An 8,818-nucleotide genomic window follows, 5' to 3' on the forward strand; every position below is an offset into this window, starting at 1 on the left:
TAAATCACTTCACATGAAAGAACTACGAAGCCAAACCGGTGTTCTCTTCTCAACTGTTCCTTGTGAACGATCCCCAAACGGTGTTAAGTGGTGGCAGGGGGAGGAGGAATTTATAAGAGAGAAAATGTTTTACCACTTCCATTGATCTTAACCGATTTTGGCCGTGACTTCTCAGCAGAAAAAGTATAGAAATCTAAGATTATCGAGGAATTTGAGAAATAATAAGCCTATAACACATCTCAGATATTGTTCTGCCGTTTGTGCATATTATATTTGCATGAAATATCTTGATTTTTAATCCTATTAATGTCAAAATCAGACGGGAAAAAATGAGTTCATTTTATTTATATAGATAACTAGCGGGGGTACCCGGCGTTGCCCGAGTGTTTGTTTCCAGGACGGCGGGGGGAGTTTTAAAAAATGTTATGGTAGGTAAGTAGGAAGGATCAAACCCGGAGTCATGAGTAAAAGTAGGAAAATAAAGTGTGAAAAAAAAACATCTGCAACGTTAACAGTTCGGCCACCAAGAAAAGTCCATTCCAGTTGTTTAGGAAAAAAAAAAAAAAAAAAAACGACTACGGTAGGTCGGCGCGAACGTGAAAATATAATGTGAATTGTCCAGCATGCTAACCACTACGCCACAGAGCACTGCAGCTTAGTTTAGTGATTTTAAATCACTTCACATGAAAGAACTACGAAGCCAAACCGGTGTTCTCTTCTCAACTGTTCCTTGTGAACGATCCCCAAACGGTGTTAAGTGGTGGCAGGGGGAGGAGGAATTTATAAGAGAGAAAATGTTTTACCACTTCCATTGATCTTAACCGATTTTGGCCGTGACTTCTCAGCAGAAAAAGTATAGAAATCTAAGATTATCGAGGAATTTGAGAAATAATAAGCCTATAACACATCTCAGATATTGTTCTGCCGTTTGTGCATATTATATTTGCATGAAATATCTTGATTTTTAATCCTATTAATGTCAAAATCAGACGGGAAAAAATGAGTTCATTTTATTTATATAGAGAAGAAGATAATGAATACTTGGGTTTGTATTACTGTACACATAGATTCGAAAAAGTTGTCAAAAAACAAATATAGAACAAATAAATGTTATCAAAGGCAAGATAAGTTACTTTTCTACCTAACTGGATATATTTTTTGTGTTTTTATTCAGTGTAACATGTTTATTCAGCTCGAAAAACATGCAGTGTTTACCGATGTATTGGAAAATTCAAAATGGCAGCCGACTCTCTCTCGGATAGGGTACGTTTGGGAAAAGGTATTATAAATAATAAACTAGACAAAATACTGTTAGAAATTCGCTCAATATATGTTACCGTGACATAAGTTGACATGTATTCGGTTGTTTTCTAACAGTATTTTGTCTAGTTTATTATTTATAATACCTTTTCCCAAACGTACCCGACAGAAGAGTTAGCTGAAACCCTTTTGGAAGAGAGAGAGAGAGAGAGAGAGAGAGAGAGAGAGAGAGAGAGAGAGAGAGAGAGAGAGAGAGAGAGAGAAGACGATGTAGAATCGAAAAGGTATTGAACCCCTAATCATTTCAGCTGGATGGAATAAAGATCATCATATTTATAAACCTTCGTTTTGTCATCATTTCAACCACAAAAGGTAATATGTGTTTCGGCTATTTATACATTACGCTGTTCCATCATCTTGTAAAAGGACCTTGTGTAACATTCTTCCAAAGTGTTAACTGTCTGTTCTCACCATACTCAATAATGTATCTCCCCTCTATGTTAAAGGAACTGTATTTCACGTCTCTAGGCACCTCCAAAATTCAACACAGAATGACCCCCCCATATGTAAAACGATATAACTTTATTATAACTTAATATTATCAATATAACTTTTGGACCATTTAAAATGAGAAGGGCAAAATAAACTAGTAATAATATTTTTTAAATTTTTTTCATCGTACGAAAATAATGACATTGCGAGACGAAAATCTTGTTTACACGATTGGGGCTTTAAAATAACATTCTCATCTAGTAAGCATTCTGAACGTGAAAACATACTCGTGTTTAATAAGTCTAGCAAAAATCAACTAATGCTCGGATTTTCGTGAGATTTTCAATACTTATCTATTTTAGAATGAAATTACATATAAACTGCAGTTTCCGTAAAATATACAAGGGGAAATATTTTTTAGTGCGTGTCTATTTTTATTTTTTGTTTCGAAATTTAAACAAAATATATTTACATCGATCGAAATTTCTATTTATTATGAAACATAAGAGTTCAAATAAGTAAACAATATTTATTTTTTTAAAATTTAAATACACGAAAACTTACCTTGAAGTTGCAATAAAAAATTAATATAATTTATTATGTTTTTTAATAGAGTTTTTCTAATTAACTATTTTAATGTAAGTAACGCGCCGAATTAACTGAGCAGAAGAACTGTTTAATATTTTACTAAAATTCTGTTTACATTTGGTGGGAGTCGGTGGAGGGATGTTGTTACTTAAATTGCATAAGCACCTGTTAAAAAACTATACAAGTTCTATAATTGAATATGCCCTCCACCAAAAAGAATGAAAAACAAACCTGCCCCCCCCCCTGAAAAAAAAGGTGACCATAAAGTGAGTGCATTTCTGCATAGTTTGGCAACTACTTGTTTCTTGGAATTTTAAAAGTTAGTGGTAATTCTAAAGGATTTCTCGAGGGTGGAAAGAAAGTCCCCCCCCCCCAAAAAAAAAAATCGTGGCCACAAAGTGGGTGCCTATTTTACGTTAAATTATTATAGAAAATGAACCCCACTTTTTTAAAACAAACATTTCTTCATATTTTGGAAACTAATCATTTGCCGTAATTTTCAACGTTATCTTCGTTTTCAGCGACCCCAAAAACCTATAAGAGTCGCAATTTTAAAGAAATTTTTGAGGGTGAAGTAATTCTTCATAATTACGGTATTATGTGTCGCCATGCCGTCACCGACATGTATCTGTCAATAGACACCGATATGTATTTGTCAATGGACATCGACATGTATCTGTCAATAGACACCGATATGTACCTGACATTTAGTCACCGACATGTACCTGTCAATAGTCACCGATATGTACCTACCAATAGACACCGATATATACCTACCTGTCAAGAGACACCGATATGTACCTGTCAATAGTCACCGATATGTACCTGTCAATAGTCACCGCTGTACCTGTCAATAGACACCGCTATGTACCTGCAATAGATACCGACATGTACCTGTCAATAGACACCGACATGTACCTGTCAATAAACACCAATATGTACCTGTCAATAGACACCGATATGTACCTCTCAATAGACACCGACATGTACCTCTCAATAGACACCGATATGTACCTGACATTTAGTCACCGACATGTACCTGTCAATAGTCACCGATATGGATCTGCCAATAGACACCGATATATACCTACCTGTCAAGAGACACCGATATGTACCTGTCAATAGTCACCGCTATGTACCTGTCAATAGACACCGACATGTTCCTGTTAATAGACACTGACATGTACCTGTCAATAGACACCGACATGTACCTGTCAATAGACACCAATATGTACCTGTCAATAGACACCGATATGTACCTTTCAATAGACACAGACATGTACCTGTCAATAGACACCAATATGTAGCTCTCAATAGACACCGATATGTACCTGTCAATAGACACCGACATGTACTTCTCAATAGACACCGACATGTACCTCTCAATAGACACCGACATGTACCTGTGAATAGACACCGACATGATAGTCACCGACATGTACCTGTCAATAGACACCGATATGTACCTGTCAATAGACACCGACATGTACCTGTACATTATTTATCGATATGTACCTGTCAATAGACACCGATATGTACCTGTCAATAGTCACCGACATGTACCTGTCAATAGTCACCGACATGTACCTCTCAATAGACACTGATATGTACCTGTCAATAGTCACCGATATGTACCTGACATTTAGTCACGACATGTACCTGTCAATAGACACCGATATGTACCTCTCAATAGACAGCGACATGTACCTGTCAATAGACACTGACATGTACCTGTAAATAGACACCGACATGTACCTGTCAATAGACACCGACATGTACCTGTCAATAGACACCGACATGTACCTGTCAATAGACACCGACATGTACCTGTCAACAGACACCTATATGTACTTGTCAATAGACACCGATATGTACCTGTCAATAGACACCGACATGTACCTGTCAATAGACACCGATATGTGCCTGTCAATAGTCACCGACATGTACCTCTCAATAGATACCGATATGTACCTGTCAATAGTCACATGTACTTGACATTTAGTCACGACATATTGTACCTGTCAATAGACACCGACCTGTCAATAGTCACCGACATGTACCTGTCAATAGACACCGACCTGTCAATAAACACCGACATGTACCTGTCAATAGTCACCGATATGTACCTGACATTTAGTCACGATATGTACCTGTCAATAGACACCGATATGTACCCAACTATTCAACAGAAAGAAATAAATAGAAACGGAGAAATATCTATTTACATGGAACGGGTGCCACGCACGTTTGTTATAGTTTATTGATTTACGATCAAAGGGAGGTAATTCTTTTCGGAGTTGTTTCCCTTTGTTCGAGAGATGGCAGGGGCTTTTTTCGTAATATTCATGAAAAAAAAAAGTTCTTTCTTTTTTTTTTATTGTTACAATTTACGATGCTTTATTTTCATAAAAAAGTAAAAAATAAATTCATTCATTTTTTTTTCTATTACCGATAACCATTACTTTAGTAAAAGTGTTTTTTGTTACAACAAAATAATACATTCCCACTAAGATAAATAAAAAATAAGGTAAATTTTCACGACGTGCTGCTGCTGCTGCTCCACTCCACTGCTCCACTCCAGCGTATTATAAGCACCCCAACCTCTCCATGTTAAGAACGGTTTTCTGAATACACACTCCCAACATCGAAGGCCATTCGATGTTGGGGGGAAATGTTTATTTCGAAAACTGTTCTTAGCAAGGAAAGGTTGGGGTGTTTATAATGCGCTGGGGCACGTCGTAAAAATTGACAAAATAATAGGTTCATTATATTGTGTGATCATTATTGGATAAATACTACAAATTTCATAAAAATGAGTTAATTTCTTGATTTTTGGTGAATTTTTAAGTAAAGGGAGGAGACAAAATGCTTATACATTTTGAGTGCCGGCTATTCATTTCGAACGTACCTACCAGTTATAATACGTAAATATTACATGAAAAATGCATATTAGTTTAATGTGTTTAATGTACCTATTTACTGTGCCTCTCCACGGGACAGAGTTAGACACCAGGTTCGTTTTTTAACGTGGAGAAAAGGTACAAAAATAAAAATTGTCTCAGTCGTGAAGGATTTCTCCTCCACCGAAAGAGAACAAAAATAGAAGTGCAGCATCTGAAGGACAGATACTACACTTTGATCTTGTTTATATATTTTATTGCTTTTTAAAATTTTGTAAATACAAAAAAAAAAACAAAAAAAAAAAAAAAGATTATCAAACAACAAAATTAGGCACAAGGCCCTACAATAAATTGGGGAGGGGAAGGGTTCAGGGTCTTTGTGACTAAAGTGATTAAAAAGTAATAAATGTAGACTTTGGAGTCTTACTCTTGACTGGCAACATTTACCAAAATACCTCATTCACTCTATGGATCTTAAACTAACTAATAAATCGCCAGCGTTTAAGAATCAAAACCATATTTACAATTAATAAATAGTTGTCTGTGTGTTTGTGTATGCATTTTTTTTTTAATATATTAATTTTGTGTGTGTGTGCATGTGTGAAAAAATAAAGTTCAATTTCATTGGTAAATAAAAAAGTTTTTGAATTAAGAAAAGGATTGCTCGTGGAGAGGGGAAAACTAATTAAAAGTGTTCATATCCAAAACAAAAAATAAATCCTACTGGGTTGTTAGTGAGACCCCCCCCCCCTGTACTAATATAGGTGACTAGACCCCCACTGTTTTCCGGGGAACCGAAAACAAGCAGGGCGATCCCTAATGGGGATTGGGGAAAATATCTTAATGGCAGTGGGAGAAAACAAAGCAACGGGTGGAGGGGGATTGGAAGGTGACCTCTGAGTAGCGGAGTGACTGGGGATGTTGAAAAAGCAAGGATGTGGCACAAAGGGGATGGGCAGACTCAGAGGTTCTCTAGTACCAAAAAATAAAATCAGGAACAGGATCTCATTTATACCACCAGTCAAGAGTCTTCTTAAGTTTTTCTTAGCTAGAACCTAAGCGGGATGGGTTCCGAAGACCACAGCAGTCCACTCCAGCAGTCCACTCCAGCAGCCCGTGCCATGCTTAAGGAGGGAACACGCATGCTGTGCACCCACCTCTTGTCAAATTCCACTCTAGGCAACCTCCTCCAATCGCATCTGATCTTTACTTTAAGCAGATGTTTAAAGTAAACGATTTGATAATAATTTTATTAATACATCGGCTGTGCTTGAAAGACTAACATAAATAAGGAGTGCGCAGTTAAGTCAACAAACAAAAAAAAATCAAATATACAATAAATATGTTACCAAAGCCAATTAAAGTTACTTTCTATCTTCCTGGCTTATTTTTTTTTTTGGGGGGGGGGTGCAAGTACTTTTAAATGCTGTTTATTTTATCTCAAGCATTCTCTTTTTTACGAGTTGTTAGACAAGATGGCCGCCTAAATTATTCTTCATAGAAAACAAGCCGATCGTCATCTTAGCTAACAATTCGTAAAAACGAATATCTGAGATGAATTAATCAAGTAGATAGAAAAGTTGTATTAACATATATTTGTTGTATATTTGAGTTTTAATTTTTTTTTTTTTTTCGTTTGTTGGCTTCAATGCACAATCCTTCAAATAATATGTGAACAGGTATATAAAAAAAAGTCTAAACTAGTAAATTGCTTTCATCTACATTTATAAAAGAGCAAAGTAAGGCCTATCGTGCGGGGTTTGTGCATGGATGTGTAAGAATAAGATTGGAACACGTGTGTTTGGTTGGTAACAAGGGAACTGAATAACGGCTCGCCGCTTTATCGATTAATGCGTGAGTGCATACAAAAGTTAGATCATGAAACCGGAACGAAAGGGTCCATATAAAAGTTACTGAAACGAAAGAGCAGCGCTATCATTACATCTCCCTTTCTCTGAAAACAAAGATGACTTATGCATGTAAAACAAAACAAAGAAAATGGAGAGACTGGTTCAGGGTAGGCCGCCTGAACAGCTACAGCAAAGCAAGGGATTGTTCTGCCCCATGAGATGCTTGCTGGGAGGTTATGAGTGTTTGCTCAGTCATAAGTTCATTTTTGATGGTGGTCGTACCACCCTACCACTACGGGTACATTTTTGGGGATGCACACACAAGTGGATCCACAGACGTCGCACATTTTTGTGGAGTTGTGTTGGGGAAGTCTTGCGACATTTGTGGGATAGGCGTTACTGGTATACTTCTTATGTGTTGTCGGTTTCTTCGCAGCACATGCCCATTGACATTCTCCAGGAGATAGGAGCGGTGACCATCTACCTGGGATACTACAGTCGCTGGTCCCCAGCTTCCAGACACAGGATTCTGTACTCTTACCCGTTGACCATGGTATAGGGGTGGTAGATCTTCCTTAAGTGCATGTCGGTCAAAATACCTCTTTTGGTTCTGCTGCCATTGTTGGAATGTGCTGTATATTTGATCCTGATCATGGTTGTTGTTTCTGATTTTGGTGATCAGTAGAGATTGAATTCGTCCACCCATGAGTAGTTATGCAGGGCTTGGTATGACACTTGAAATTGGGGTGCAGCGCCAGTGCAGCAGTGCGATCTCAGGAGTTGTTCCCGACTGTTTGGCTTTCTTGAGAATATTCTTGATAGTCCTTATTTGACGTTCTATGAAGCCATTCCCTTGTGGTCTCCAAGGTGACATGGTCTCATGATGGAAGCCCCATTCTTTGGCGAATTCGCGGTAGAGATGACTTTAAAAGTGTGGTCCGTTATCGCTGACTATCTTCGATGGTATGCCAAACTCTGAGAAGATTTGGCGTGTGATGTCCACTATGACACTGCTTGGTGAATGATCAGGTAGGCGTTTGACTATAGGATACTTTGAGTAATAGTCAGCTATGATCAACCATTGACTTCCGTGGAGATCAAACAGGTCTGTGTCAACTACATCCCATGGCTTTGTTGGGATGTCATGTTGCATTAGCGGCTCTTGCATTTGGGAGGGCTGATGCTGCTGACAGATACTGCATGTCTTTGTGAACTGTTCAATGCCTTTATTTATGTTTACCCAATGAACAGTGTCCTTGGCAAGGAGTTTTGTTTTCTCGTCCTAAATGAGCAGCATGTAGTTGTTCTAATATGTCTTTTTGAAGTGTCTGGGGGATGACAATTTCTTGTCCTTTGAGAATAAGACCATCATCAATTGAGAGCTGATCTCTTAGGCCACAGAACACTCTAATGTCAGTGGGCAGCTGCTTGATTGTCTCTGGCCATCCCGTGATGATGGTCTCTCTCAGCTGGTTAAGCAGAGGATCAGCTGTCGTACACTGTTTTAGCTGTTCGATGTAATTAGTGGAAAAACGAACTGTATCAACCCGGACATTTTAGGGTCAAAATAGTGGAGCAGGGACGTTTCAGATACTTCACTTTTTATCTTTTTGAAAGCTTCCTGATGGTGTGGTTCCCACTGGAAAGCAGAGTCCTTGCGTAATAGGTCACGCAACACTGCTGTCTTGGAACTGAAGTCCTTGACAAAACGAGACAGGTATGTCATCA

Source organism: Euprymna scolopes, chromosome 45, assembly GCF_053919585.1.
Source record: "Euprymna scolopes isolate OS-2025 chromosome 45, ASM5391958v1, whole genome shotgun sequence".
In the NCBI taxonomy this organism is placed as follows: Eukaryota; Metazoa; Mollusca; class Cephalopoda; order Sepiida; family Sepiolidae; genus Euprymna; species Euprymna scolopes.